Source organism: Syngnathus scovelli, chromosome 7 (genome assembly GCF_024217435.2).
Source record: "Syngnathus scovelli strain Florida chromosome 7, RoL_Ssco_1.2, whole genome shotgun sequence".
Lineage (NCBI taxonomy): Eukaryota > Metazoa > Chordata > Actinopteri > Syngnathiformes > Syngnathidae > Syngnathus > Syngnathus scovelli.
The window spans coordinates 9,764,134-9,780,534 of NC_090853.1; positions in this window are offsets into that span (position 1 = coordinate 9,764,134).

The following is a 16,401-nucleotide window of genomic DNA, read 5'->3' on the forward strand; positions in this document are numbered from 1 at the left end:
GCCGTATTCACTATGCGCTGCAGGGCCTTCAAGTTCTGTTCAGTGCAGTTACCACCCCAGACAGCGATGCAACTGGTGAGGACGCTCTCAATGATGCCATGGTAGAATGTAGACAGGACTGCCTGAGGAGCACATGCACGCCTGAGCTTCCGCAGGAAGTACAGGCGGCGCTGAGCTTTCTTTGCCAGTGACGAGGTGTTTGCGGACCAGGAGAGGTCCTCACTGATGTGCACCCCCAGGAACTTGGTGCAGCTCACCCTCTCCACCACAGCACCGTCGATGATCAGCGGCAGGTGTGTTGTGTGACCCTTCCGGAAGTCAACAATGATTTCCTTGGTCTTATTGACGTTCAGCAGGAGGTTGTTGTCCCTGCACCACGTGGTCAGAAGGTCAACTTCCGACCTGTACCGAGTCTCGTCGCCCTTTGTGATGAGACCCACCAGAGTCGTGTCGTCAGCAAACTTCACTATGCGGTTGTCGCTGTATGTCGCAGTGCAGTCATGCGTCAGCAGGGTGAAGAGCAATGGACTGAGCATGCAGCCCTGGGGGGCCCCCGTGCTCAGCGTGATGCTGGCGGAGATTTTGTCGCCAACACGCACCACCTGAGGCCTCTGACAGAGGAAGTCCAGTATCCAGTTGCAGAGGGAGGTACTGAGGCCCAGCTCGTCGAGTTTGCAGATGAGTCGCTGCGGCACAATGGTGTTGAAGGCAGAGCTGAAGTCCACAAACAGCAATCTCACATATGAGTCCTTTCTCTCCAGGTGGGTGAGGGCCGAGTGGAGGGCAGAGCAGATGGCATCCTCAGAGGACCGCTTGGCACGGTACGCAAACTGGAAAGGGTCAATGGTGGGGGGAGAACGGACTTGATGTGCTCCATGACCAGCCGCTCAAAGCACTTCATGATGATGGGCGTCAGTGCCACAGGGCGGTAGTCATTGACTATCATCAATCATGGTCAAAGGTCATAGGTGTCACGCTCTCGTCCTCGGGGCCGCGTTCCAACATGTTTTCCAAGTGACCCTCGTTAAGCGCACCTGCGTGAAAACTTTTAGCTACTTTCACGTTCTGCAGGAGCTAAAAGTTTTCACGCAGGTGCGCTTAACAAGGGAATCACACGGACACTCCATTAGGTACACCGCCCTTTTCAAGTGTACCTAATAACAGGCCACTTTATTAGGGAACTATCATGGTCAAAGGTGTCAAGCTCTAGTCCTCAGGGGGGCCGCGTTCCAACATGTTTTCCAAGTGACCCTCGTTAAACACCTGCGTGAAAACTTTTAGCTACTTTCACGTTCTGCAGGAGCTAAACGTTTTCACGCAGGTGCTCTTAACGAGGGTCACTTGGAAAACATGTTGGAATGCGGCCCCGAGGACTAGAGCTTGACACCTGTGACCTTCGACCATGATACCGTTTTACGTGATGTCGTAAATAAATAAATACATAAAGAATGAACGAATAAAAGAGATTTGAAACATCCATCCGCTTGTTGCGTGATACAAATATTGATGTAATCTCCCCTCCTTCACTGCATCGGGAAGCTGATCTAATACTGCTATGGAACATGATTAAAGCTCACTATAAAATAGTAAAATACAAATGACTGACTGAAAAAAGTCATCATCTAAAATAGTAAAATACAAATGAGTTAAAGCATTTTTCATCTGATGTAATGATCTCTAAAACATTAGGTGGGTTATAACATGAAGTTGAACTTTACAGCAATTTAAAAGCTAACGTAACACGTTTGTACTGTACCATGTTTTATATCTTCTAAGAAAACATTTTGTATTTCATTTTCTAAACACGTTCAACTTTCCAAACGCTCACTGGCATCGAATCTTTTTCGAATACTCCCAAACTGAGAATGAGTATGTCAAATCAAAGCATCCGTCAAGGAGAGTAACACAAATATTTGAGCACAGGAAAACACACACACACGCCTACATGCACACACACACACACACACACACACACACACACACACACACACACACACACACGCACACGCACACGCACACATACACACACACGCACACACATTTACTCCAAGCAACTTCAAACTTGAAATATGCTTGAATTTCGGATAAGGTTACCGTAGGGTCAAGCCTGTCCATATATAATTGTAACCGCTGTGAAGAACTGCCCAGACAGTCAACCACTGAAGCATTAAGCACATTTTTTGGCCTCTTTTACTGAAATAAATATTTGCTGACAGCCCTTTCCCCAAACCCCTTACTCACAGATTGTCATGGGCATATTTTTGAACCATGTCAAGAGTTGGCTTCAATCACTCAGATTTAACCTACCAAATACAGACCTGCACATGTTTGAGTGTCATGTAAGATTTTTGTAACACTCATCGGCTCTGCTGCGATAAACACGATTAAAGAAGAGTTGTTCACTCAAGTGGTGATTGAACTTAGCCAAGCTGAAAAATAATAAATATATATAAAGGACAGAAAAACACAATGTAAGTTTTGCAATTTCATGCAAGACTGCCTTGCATTATTGTGATGTATTCAACAGCTTTTGTGGTATGAATAGCGATTGTTGTTCCTTATTCACAGCTGCTCATCTTGCCACTCCAAGCATGCTAGTCCTGATGTGGCCTAGACTGGGTTCAAAGGGAAATAAAACGTCTGCACATTTTCGTCTGGAGTTTACCTGCTGGGAATTTCGGTAATAATCAATTTCAGGCACTTGCAATAATAATTAGTTTTTTTGGAAGGACATTGGTTTTTGTATGATCTCATGGGTGTTCAGGTTTAGAAGATTCTCTAACATATGACTGAAAGCTGGTTAACTTGTTTATTTAATTTCAGCAAGCAGCATTCTGTATCGCCTTCTTTGAATTAATTGATATGTTCCACTGTGAAACAGCATGGCACCCCATAAATGTAGCTGAGGCAATCACCATCCCACCTACACAGCCTAAAATTTCATGCAAGACATAAGTCACATCAGGTTATAGCGTCTCAAACCGTACCATGGCAAAACAAATCCAATTGTAACCAATGCTAAGGTAAAGATGCAGATTCTGGAATCTTTCTATTTTTGTCTTTGCGCTTTCTGTGTCCACTGGGATGCCTGTCACATGAGCAGCCCTGAAAGGTTCTATGCCCCAGTGAGGAAAACAAAGCATTGCAGAGCAGGAATGGGGCTGACAAGGACACTTGTCAAACTAGCATTGCAACTAAAAGTGATCGATATTAGGCTGACAACAAAGCCAAGCTATCTTTAATTCTGTGGTTATCCCAACTCACTGATTTGCGTGTCCACTTATGTCAGGAAGAAAAATGTTATGCATCAGCATTGTGCCGCCAGGCTGTGTTTGCCATTAAGCGTTTGATTGCATTACGGGACATAAGCATGATTGATGCCAGTAGGGGGAAATGTGAATGTTGCCGACAGTGCAGCTCCTCTGATAAATTCTCTATTTGCATATTGGCCACTTTGATCGTTGTGTGAAAAACTCAAAGTTTACAGTTACTTAGCATATTATGTAAAATAATCCAAAATGTGCATAAATATATATTTTTTTGCTAATGGGTGGAGAATTCTGAAACACAACATTGACCAATGATATTTTAATTTGCTCGTCTCCCTCCACTTATACAATCAGCAGTCTCTGCTAATGTTCTTTGCCCTCTTTATGGTACGACTGTCAAATATATGATGGAGTGATGTGAAGGCTACGCCACAGATGTGTTGTGCAGTTTTAATGTGGAGCTGGAGAGCCTTTATATCTTATACGGTACAGTTGCCATACCAGACTGTGATGTAATTGGTCAGGATTGTCTCTTGTGTGCATTTTAAGAAGTTGCCGAGCACTTAAAGGGGAATTCCAAATTTGATGACATTGGTGTCATCCTGGCAGGAGATGCAGTCATGGCTGAAGAGGATGTAAAGAAGAGGGCTGAGCATGCAGCCTTGTATTTGTGCCGGATGCCAACGTGCCAACTCTGGCTTTCAGGGGTCTGTTCTGTGATGAATTCAGCATCCATTTGGAGAGTGGGGGACTTAGTCTGAGGGTGAGCAGCTTTTCAGCAAGCCTGCTTGGGATAACCGTGTTGAATAATCAATAAAGCACATTCTGGAGCAGTTCTGGGGATAAACAAACAAGGGTCTGGGGCCTCCCTCATTCATGTCCTGTCATGACTACTTTTTCAAAGTACTTAATTATGAAGTGAGTGTAATGGGGCGCTTGTCATTTAAAGGGGTTACTGGTGGTGGATTTGAAACAGATGGGCACAGATGAGTGAAATAGTGACAGGTTAGAGATGTCGGTAAACACCTCTGTTACCTCTGAAGAGCAGATCTTCAGAACCTGGCCTGTTAATTACTTGCTGTAAAGCACTTTGTGTTACATTTATGAATGTGAAGTGTGATATTAGATAAAATGTATTTTGATTAGATAAAAATGATCTTGGATTGAATTTCAAGATCACATGAGGAACATTCTCCTAGACTGTCTATTGAAGAAATGGGATCCACACAAGTGGATGAGACAAATATTTGGCATAAAAACATACTTCAGTAACCATCTAGTAAAATCATTTATTCATAGCCTGTTCATCTAAGTCATTTACTTTTATAATAGGGCATTTGCCCTTTAAATTAAGCCTGAATGCCGAGTTCGAGCATTATTTCATATGATCACTACCCAAGCATGCTCCCGGGGGCAAGGTTACATGATGACTGACTGATGACTTGGTTGTGCTGTTCTTTCCATCGGCATCTTTTCCTTGAGATTTTACCATAAGTGTCCTTTCAATATCACTCCTTATTAAATCATATAAATGCCTGATGGCAACGATGGCTCTGTCAACAGCAACATTGAAGCAGCAATGTTGTAATGTCTAGGCTTGGTGATGTAGCTCATGGTTTGTTCTCAGAGTGGTAAATGGTCATTGTGTTGCAGATTTGGACACATCTGCTTCTGCCTTATTTACTCCAGTGCATAAGAGAAAATAACAGCTAGCCTGATGTGATCTAGTAGATGGGCTTTGTAAAGGGTGATAACTATGTGATGGTCAGTTGCATTAACATCAGTATTGGGAAAAGATAAGAGACAGCGTTGATCCACAGTAATAACGGTAGGCTGCATCTGTACGTGTTCCTTGAATGGACCAAACACATAATCAGAGTAGTGTAACGTCCAAGTGAATCTAATCCAAAACTGAGAATTCTCCATGTACAAGCTTAGTTTTTCGTCACCACCACCACTTGACGATGTGAGATTTTAAAATAGCTGAATATGCTTGTGCCAAGCCTTGAGGGAACTAGTGTGCCCATGAATAATTCATAGTCTGATAATCAGAGGAAGACAGGTTGTCAGTCAGATTTTTTTTCCTTCTCGTGCGAAGAAACAGGAGACAGTGCTGCAAGAAAGGAGGAATCTACAGCGTTATGGATGGAAACCATTGTCCTGACATCCCTTGTACTTGAAGATTAAGTATTTCACCCGATCGCTCCAGGCAAGGCCAATGGCATACAATAATTAGCCACGTACAAATAGCACCCAGCCATATAGGGAATATATCACAATATTCTTCCCATCAGAGTGTATTGTACCCCCCCAAAATGATGACTGGAACGTCGCTGTTGACAAGTGGAGACAACACCAATTTCCCTGAATGGCCTTGTTCTGACAACACCCACCCAAAAATAAATGCTGGACTCATCATCAATTTGACTTAAATCACTGCTGTTTCTGATGAATGCTGAGATTCAATTCAACACACATTTTTTTCAGGAAACACAAAGAACTCTGATGCTGGAAAGATTTTAGGGGCTATATGGCAATGCACCATTCCCGAAAAGGGATTTGTAATGGTGGCCATTCACAAGTACATTTAAGCTGTGAGGAACACTGTCCTTTTTGCACTTGTGCAAAATCTAAACGGAAAGGGTCACCTTTTTCCCTGAGGAGGTGGTGCAAATGGATAGTGCGATGGCTGCACTGTGGTCTGTGACTGCCTAGTGGCTACATGAAATGGAGAGGCTCTGTTCGGAAAACCACTGATCTTCCACTTATCCTGTTAAATGTAAAGGGGCGGGAATCCTACCAAAGAGCGGCATGAAGCGTAACAGTGTGTGATCTGTGTGCCTAACAGCCCAACACGAATGTCTACTTTAATTATGCCATTTGCTCTACTTGCCTATCTGGAATGTGTTGGGTTTCTGGATGTTTAGCTTTTTTGGTGGCATAATAAAATGAGCTTAATTAGAAAACCCGCTGGCTACATTGACATAGAATGCAATGACCTAACAATCACCCTTACTAGAAAAAACACAAAAAAAAAAAAAAAAAACATATGTGTACGCATATAAAGTTACAAAACCGGATGGCCAAGTGGAATACTGGGGAGGAAAAAAAATCCCCTATTTCCTGAGCTGTTGTAGATAAAGTCCTTAAAACCCTTTTAGTGGATTATTATTTAAGAAATGAGTCAGCCTAATGTTTTTACTGTGATTGATAAGATTATGAATCAACATTTGATATTATTTACAATTTCAACCACTTTAATATTATTACACTCCATTTCCTTAATGCATGCTGACCACAGTACCACAAGTGGAGTAACTGACTCTTTCTTTTGCTACTCACGCACTGTGTAAAACATTAAAATCTTAAAATGTTTAATTTCCATTCACGTTCTGTTGGGGAAAATCTGTTTAATACTCTCAACTGCACCACTTCCTAAATTAAGGGTACTCTGCACATGCTCAGTAAGAAGATCAGTCCATTAGATTGGAAGGGATAACAGACTAAATGATTATGATGAAAAAAAAAAAACACTTTAATGTGTTCTAAAGTGCACGAGTGTGAGCTAATAACTGATTAAAGAAACTTTATGAATCAAATTTCATGAGACATTTGGGGACCTCAAGTAATTTCAAATCCCCAGGCAGCTTACTTACGTTTGCCTAATGGTACGTATCCCCCTGTCTCCCTGAGAATCCGTTTATTAATTTTCTTCTTGAATCCCTGTTGAAAGTCACGGGGAAACTGGAACTTATTCGTGCTGACTGATCACCAGACAGTCATGGGGCTGATTCATCCATTGTTGATGACATCATAATGCCACACAAAGGTTCTCCCAGGTAAAGTCTCCTTCAAACGTGGCCTTCTTTTCACTTTTGTGTTTGTTTGCTACACACACGCACACACATAAGTATCTCCATTCAAACTAATTTTGGAGCTCTTCAAATACTGTCTCTTACACGAAATCAATATTTGGCAGTGTACAAAAGAATAATTAGTTAATGGGCAAATGAATCAAGGGGGATTTGTCAAAGTGCTGTGTCTGTGAAATTTGTAACACATTGACTGCCATGATTTTATCTTTCTTAGATACACAAATATTATAGGGTATTCTCATATTGACAGAAGACTGTGAAAACAACACAATTCTCCAGTGTATACAAGCAAACAAAATATTGGCTTGACTCCATTGCAAATGTGGAACATGTCTGGGAAGCTTTCAATAATGAAGATAACTAGAAGAAAAGGAAAATACATAATGTCGACAGTGTTAGGATAATGCTGATGGGGTTAATGCTAAGGTTGCAATGATTATTATTGTACAAATGTGATTTGCTACGCATTGCTTGTTATCTTATGAAAGGACTAATTACTGACATCAACCCCTGGAAAGGTCAAATTGACTGAATGCATGGTGTTAACTCATTTGTTGCTCGTAACCGTCAGAATAATCAAAGAAAGTCATTAGCATTGTGAAACAAAGTCTGAAAATACAAAGGAAATCTTTAAATGCCTTGTGTTGTCATTGAAAAAAACATTTTCTGTTCTGAAAATTGTGTTGTTTTTCGTCACGTTACATAATGCCTCTATAAGTATTAAATAGTTTTTGTTTAAGATTAGAATTTTCATACAGATTCCACTTTTGTATTCCATGAGACTCACCTCTCAGTACACCTCTGAGACAGACGGATGCAGTGGCCCGAAACCAAAGACAAACTTCCTTGTCGGACATTGACATTTATCTGCCATAATCAGAGTTGAGCCTCATTTTAACACAGAGCAGAACAGTATCATGCAAAGAGAAGAGTTCCTGCAGCCCCGATAACATATACAGTCTGTGGTCTGGACCTGAAAATGTGGTTTCCATCAAACATAACACTTATCCTGTGGAGGAAAAAGCATGTCAAACTATGAGAAAAAACAGAGGTGTATGATAGTATTTATAAAATATTTCAGTGCATGTCTACAAGTGTACAGTGAAAGTGAGGCAAAAAAAGATATTGTGAGGCAGCCTTAATATGGTATATATCGTCAATTTTCTTTCAGAAATACACGAGGACGCACCGATTTGTTACAATTACACAATCAATGGACCCGGCAAAAATTCTGCCTTTACAAAATAACTTTGTTATTTTTTTACTGACACGGTCAGCTATTTACATAGCCTGAATATATAAAACAATGTAAACAACCACAGTATGCTTATTTTAAAATTTGTGCCATACCATTAGTTGATTTAGTTCGGATGTTTTGACCTTTGACTTGGGCAGCCACATCATCATCAGTACATGATGGTTGTTTATAATCACACATTTCTAGTTCTCTATGTAATCAACTTTAGTTGTTCTTTGGGAATTTTTCCTGTCAGCATGTCAGTGACCAAAATAAATGACCAGACTTTCTTCTCCACAGGTGCATCTCTGAGGATGCCTCAGCAACAGATGTCCAGGGATTACCCCGTCTGTGTTTTTGGTTTTAATTTTGCTTTACTCGCTGGAAATCGTCAAGTATTTTTAAACAATGGCGGGGTGAACAGCTGAATAAGCAGGATGTGCATCAACACATCGAAGGTCCTATGTAGGTGACACTTCGTCCCTCCTGCCTGGCCAGCCTGTGTGGCATGAATTGATATAGAGTTACAAAATACTAAAATATAGACTAAAAGTTAGGTTGTGAATGTAATGGTGTGTTTTATTTTTGTCTTTCTAGCCTTGACCGCCTACCACTGACATTGATAATAGTGTCCATTTTGGCTCTGATCTAACTTATCATTCAGCCATGGTGGCTGTCCTGTTGCAGTTGTGTATTTCTTCATTTTCGGGTAGCTAGCTTGTTTGTTCAAATTATTTGCAATAGAATTTCATTAGGTGAGCTTTTTCGACTTCACTAAATGATGCAGTATTCCTTATGTTTCTTTTTCTCCATCTGCCTAGAAGCTCTTCTGCTTGCCAGTTTATCATACTCCTACGGTGATTCTGCCATCTGGCTAAGCGATGTATTGATACAGATTAGCTCTGGTGAGATCAGAACATACATTAGGTGATGAGAGAAAATTTTGTTAACCTTCTCTCACATGAGAATCCATTTCCGCCTGGCTCTTTTGCAAACTATTTATGTTGCCTGCTTCACACACACCAATTAACCTTTTGTTTCACTCAATTGCATTTGCAAATGATTCTCTCGTCAAAGGCAAAGCCAGAGACTAATTCTCTATTGGCCGTAGGTAGTTGTCAATCGATGCGGATGTACTGAGCAGTTGGGTGAAAAGGGTCTGTATGTGATATTGTGAGATCAAAATTACATACTATAGACAATCAATAATCAATAGCCTAAAGAGTTCGGACCTGATCATACATAAATTAAGTGGTTAGTACATCTGCTTCCTATTTATGAGGTAAGGGATTCAAGAAGGATCCTTCTTATGTGGAGTTTGCATCATTTACTTTCCTTATTTGTAATTACCGAGTCCATGTATTGGGACTGTATCGGACAAACCACATCCATTCTGATAAGCAGCCAAATGAGACTCTCTTGTTTAAGCTTGGTGGTCATAAGGTTAAACACACCATCCTTGCACACAACTCCAATGCGGCAGTCAAAACCATTGAGATTCATCTATCAGGTATTTGTAGTATCCTGCCAGAATGGTGAGAATGTATTCAATGAACCATAAAGTCCTGCGGGTCAATATTGCTGTGGTATTTGTCCTTGAAATGCTGTCGATGGGGGATTTTTATTTGTTCAAGACCTTTTTTTGTCCACCTTTGACGCAGCGGCAAGAGCACCAAGATCCTTCCTGCAGTTGCTTTGAGAGGATTAATTACAATAAATACACCTGCAAGATTGAGTCTTTTTATTTGACACCTTGGGTAATAGAGAGCAGTGATAACCTGCTGTGATTCATTGTTCCCTTCACGCAATCATGTGACCGTTTTGTATTTTTTCAATAGTAGGCTCAATTTTAAGATTTTTAGTAGAAAGTACAGTGAATCTAAATCTCTTCTTTTTTTTTTTTTAAAGGAACATTTTTTTTTTCCCATTATTGGGGCCAATAATCAACACAATTGATATTTTTAATTGTAATCTTTTCAAATGACATGCACACCGTCTTACAATCAGTCAGTATGGCCCAGTGGTTAGGATGCGGAGCTTTCGCCGCCCATGGCCTGCGTTTGATTCCCAGTCAGGGAACCTTATGCAGCCATAGGGGGCACATGTCAGTGTCTCCCCGGTGCTGGTCCCAAGCCTGGGTAAATGCAGAGGGTTGCTTCAGGAAGGGCATCCGGTGTAAAAACTGTGCCAAACACTTCTCGTGCGAATCATCTGGACAAAAAATGGGTGTTTCGCTGTGGCGACCCCTTCAGGGAAAAAGTCGAACGGAACCACCACCACCACTGTCTTACAATCAAGATGTGGCTGTGTTTGGAATTAACTATTCACATTTAAACTTTTTAAATGGAAATCAACACACACTTGCAATTATTCAGATTGCTACCGATTCACCCCAAATAAAAGCATGATTCGGCCACCACCAACACGTCAGTGTTTAGTTGTAACTGCATTATTTCCATTGTTTATTTTTACCGACTAAGAGCAGGTTCTGGTCATGGACGTATCGCTGCGTATTACATTTTGTTGAAAGCCAACCTTTTGGTGATTTGTTGATCTCAGCACTGAATTACTGTAAAGTGCTGTATGGTCATACCATGCGATTGTTTTAACTGCTCAAAGAAAGCACTGCAGTCAAGATTTTCTCCTAGTGGTTCTACAATTTATTGCTCTTGTAACGCTGACAGGATTAGATTTGGCCGTTGCCCAGTCATTCAGAGCCCCCTTACATTTATGGGGCCAGAAGAGTAAGTAATTGGTGCAGAGGGATAGAGAAAGTAAACAACATAGGGCGTACGTGTGCTATTGTGGTTTCGTCCACTTGATATCGCAGCCCTTTAAGATCAAGTAGCCAAAGTCAATACTGACGCTGTAGTCCAATCAATTGTACTCTGATATAGTGAAGGGCAATGTCATTTTGACTGACATTTCATTTATAACCAAGAGCCATGAGACTGCGGAGGTACAATGCAAATAGGCCGTCCTGTGTGCTCTTTATGGACTTGCATAAGCATACCACCACCAGCCAAGAGCAACTAACCCTCTAATATACTCTCCCTGCTGGTTGAGAGTGATAAATCTGGGTGACCAGACTTCGTCCTTGTCCATGTCCTTTTTGTGAACTTAAAATACCTATGACATTTTTTGTTTCTTTTATGATGGTAGACACACTCAATTGTAATTGGTCGGCATTTTGCCCCCGGTAATTGGCTAAGTTATTTAAGTTACTATTTGAATGCAAGAATAGTGTATTTACAGTTTGTTTTACTCACTTTGCATGCTTCAAATGTTTTCTAGTGCCTGAGGACATCAGCAGCCTGCTTCGGAGTAAGCATCTGTGCTTGCAGTGCCATCTGTGAAGAAACAATCATTTGTTTTTTTGTTTTTTACCACTAATCAAGGTATGTGACCACCTTCATTGATGGTTACTCTGACGAGACGGAAATTAAAGTGCTTTTTAAGCACTTCAAGAAATCGGGTGCTATTGTTCACCCATTTCTTTCCCAGAATTCAATATTCTAATATATTGTTCAAGAATAGTACTCAAAAGAGTACTGCCGATGCAGATTAAAATGGCTTTGTATGATATAAATGAGTGATACTTATCTTTTCTGATAAAATTGTATTCCTGCCCATTGTAAATCATAATGTGTTTACGGGGATTCTTAGAATTCTGCATTGGGAAGATGCTGATAGGACAAAATGTTTAAGGGCATTCATTGAAACTAAGCAGCGTGCCAACATGGAGAGGGCACACTTAATCAAATTTTCATCCTAAAGTCATAGTTCCACTGACTAAGCATTATGACCTTTTCTGAAATTTAAATGACTAATCCAGCCACACTACTGCATCATTCAGCACTTTGAGTGGGCTTTACCGCTATATGACAACTCTGCTCTGCGGGAAGAAGCAGTCTGGCAATCTATTATTGAAAAAGTCCCAAACACAGCATTGTTTTATACTCTTAAGTTCTCGCTGTAGGTTTCATTAAAGCCAAGCGACCAAACAGGAAAAATCTGTTCAAACTTGTCTTGTTCAGTCTATTCATTCATATATAATCAATGACAATCACATGAGAGGCACAAGGCAAGCCCCTTAAGTCTAAATAACTGTTTCCTTTGTTCGGTTCATCTTTTAGCGGCGTGAAACTGCAAGCACATCAATTATTGTCAAAAACGCCATACTAAGAGATTCTGACAGTCAATGTTGAAGACACCCATGATTAATATATTATCTGTGTGAGTCACCAAGTCAGCCACAAATTCAGTGAATTCATCTAAAAAGCCAGAGCAAGGACCAGGGAGATGGGAGATGACTGCAAGATAAAACCGCACAATGCTGTGGATCACATAATGAGAACCTCAAATGTTTTCAAGCCATTGTGAGATAGAGATAGGGCTGAGTTTGAGAGCCATTTTGGAAATGAGAGCAATACTAAGAGGATACGCAACATGTGAGCTGTGAAGTTTAGAGAAAACGCTTCATTTAGTGGCAAAACTCATTTGGTTTCAACCAATTCTCACAACGACCAATCATATTAAGATTATGCTCTCTGATAAGGTCATTAACTAACAAAGCTTTTGAGAGTAGTGATCTAATATTCATGAGACTGATTTTCATTAGAGTGGGTTGATTGAAAGAGAGTCTCTCTATTAATAAGACTGCATCGTCTATAACCCATATTGTATTTTGAGTCATTATTGGTGCTTACTACGCAGTACTACCTCAATAAAAAAGTTGTTTATCACTATGTAAAGTGTGCATAGTACTGATTAGCCCGAGCCTTAAATACTACGTATTTGTCAAGTTCAAATATTCGCTGTTTAGTGTTGGAAGTGGTTTAACCCCGCACATCCACCCCCAAAAAAGATGTTTTTGTCACGCAAACTTGTGTTTTTCTCTATGGGTTTACTCTCAAAAACAGCAGTGTGTCTGACATGTTAGTACATCTGCACATGGACAACTCCTGCAAGTGGATTGTGTTTGTCAGGAAGTGAGGTTCTAAGTCCTGTGGAGTACCAGACTGGAGCCTTGTGGCAGTTCCACAAAAGGAAGTTTTATTTTTAGCGGTTAAACAACAGGAAGGAGAAAAAGAGGCCAATTCTACCTGGCAAGATATGCAAGAGTGATGACATCGGCTCAGTGGAGTGTAAATCGAGCACTGAGAGGGGTTGACACCATTGAGGGATAGGCAGGTTAAAGCTAAGGAATTTCTTCTTAGTACTGTATGTGTAAGAGACAGTAAAAACCTGATATTCTGCTTAACAATACATTTTTGGAATAAGAGTTAAACATAATAATTCATCAACCCGAGGGGGCGCCATGTTTTCTGTTCTGTTGATCGAAAAATACGTCACTAAGAATGCATTACATAATTCTGCTTAAGTTTCTTCCACTACAACTGCTATTGTTTTTGTTAATAAACGTTGTTCAGTACATTCTTCATCCCTGCCTTTCTAGATCTGCTTCCATTTATGTGGTTTTGCCTAATGCAATCTTGACAGCATTTCCCCCTGTCACAGTTGTGGACACAGCAAATCACACTGTCAGTGGCACACACACACGGGGCTGCTTAGGTGCCGGGGGTGCAGTTGGGGGTATCGGTGTCTTGCTCAAGGACGCCACAACCATGGAGCCAGAGGATTTTGATGGCTTATGGTCTATTGCTTCGTTATCCCAACTTCTGTCAAACTGATGGGAGTGGGGTGGCTTCAAAAAGCTGTTATTGTAAAGGTAGGAGTAGTAGAACAAATATTTTTTCCTTTAATGCAATGGTGGGGATCTAGACATTTCTTCCACTTGATTTATTTTTTATTCAGTTTTCATGAATGCTTCCTGCATGGTATGCCATCATGGTTTGCCGACATGTTTGAATGCATAAAAATGAATGTGACCTTCTTCTGACTTGACATGTATAGTGTTGTGTGGAATACTTGCATATCAAAGAACATTAATATGCAATAAGCAGCCTGTTCAAAGCTGGTGGTGAGTGGATGGGGACTACATTGTGTAGGAGCAGATTTTACCCCCATTGGACTCATGTACAGCATGTTGTCAACACAAGTGCCAATGTTACATAGGAAGCAATGGTGGCAATACATGAATATTGTTATTAAAAATTGAAATGACAGGGTTTTAATTCAACAAAAAGTGAAAGTTGTAGACGTTGTCTTGCAATGGAACATCTTTGTTTAAGGGGAGAGCATGTATTGAAATGTATTGGATTGTGCTGGGGTACTTAATAAAATGGCTGCAGATTTTCTTTTTCTCAGTGTGTCAAACTCTTCTGTTTTGTTTACCTTTTGATCTCCTATATGCCACAAGGCGTTTATTCTAAGTGTCCGGTGCCGGCAGCTCTCATTAGCAAGTGACCCGCTTACAGAAATCTCAAAGTTGGCTCGGCGTGTAGTCGGGGGTACTGCAGAGTGAAGATATGGCTCAAACGCCAGCTCGCTGCCTCATAGCAATTTGTTCAGGTATCTGAAAGCAGTGCATTCAGTGGTAGGCTCATGACAGGCTGCACATATTGTGTCTGCAGGGGTTTTGTGGCTTTATTGGTGTGTTTTTTTCCTTTCTTTTTTTCTGGGATGTCTAATCGTAAGAACTGCCACTTCGTCTGCATTCACCTGTATGTAAAATACTGAATGTGCCGGACGTCTTTTTCATTTGTCATCCGCTGGATTATAATGTTGTTATTCTAGGAACAGGATTATATTTGTCACTATTTCAATATTAGCTGTGACATGCAACAACCCACAAGGACTCATTTACATAACAGTACAATGAACGTGCTTTCACTTCCGACATATTCACAGAAGACATGCATCACATACTGTAATCCTTTGATGTAGCAGCTGTGTTTTCTCTTATGTCCGACAGAACAGGTGTAAAGTACTCTCCCTAAAGATGGGCAAACACTGTTTGAATCAACAGTGTCCAATCTAAATTTTTCATTGAAAGCAGTTTGTTCTACAGAGTTTAAAAGCAACAAGGTGAAAATAGAATACCTATTTGACTTGAAATACAGTCGACTGCTGCAATGACACATTTCACATAAACTATTTTTTGCCATGTCTTGTAAATCCCTGCCCACAAAATGTTACATAAAGCAATGATTTAATTAAGATACTAGTACCGTATTGTCCGCACTATAAGGCGCACCAGATTATAAGTCATATGTTCAATGAATGGCCCATTTTAAAACTTTGTCCATATATGAGGCACACCTGATTATAAGGCGCACCTTCAATGAATGGCCCGTTTTAAAACTTTGTCCATATACACGATATATAGTACATTTGGCCCGTGGGCCGTACTTTGGACACGCCTGCTGTAGTGACTCAATATTGGTCCATATATAAGGCGCACCTGATTATAAGGCGCACTGTCGGCTTTTGAGAAAATTGGAGGTTTTTAGGTGCGCCTTATAGTGCGGAAAATCCGGTAACTTTATTCATTTGTAATGAATTGATATGCTTGGAAAAAAGGCAGCACAGTGGTCTTAATTAGGGCAATATAGAAAACTGATGGTTGGATATATTCTTGGAAAATTCCCTACCCATCATTAAAACAAATCCATAGAGATGAGAACATTCACAACCAAGTAGCAGACTGTTGAATCCTCCTACATACAGTACATGGATACATTTGATAGCAAGGCCTTCAGCTGGGAAATGGAACAAGGTTTTTTATTTATTAGCTTATGCAGTATTCTTTCCAACCTGTCACCCTTCCAAATCTTTTTTGTCATGCAGTATTTATTATTCCCTCATGAACACCGATTGGTGATGGCTGTAAGCCACTTCCAGGTCCTAATAAAGAAAAGTTCTTCGTGGTACGGAGTGTGTCATATAAACTGCGGAAAATCCTCACAGGGAGAAAGGTTACACTGTGAACTTTTAAAAATCAATAGTAAAAGGAAACAGACACTTCAGATGTACAGTGTGATAAGGGCGTTTTTATAATCAGCCCATAAATCAGTAGGCACAATGGTCTAATTAAAAATATCTAATAAAAAGTATC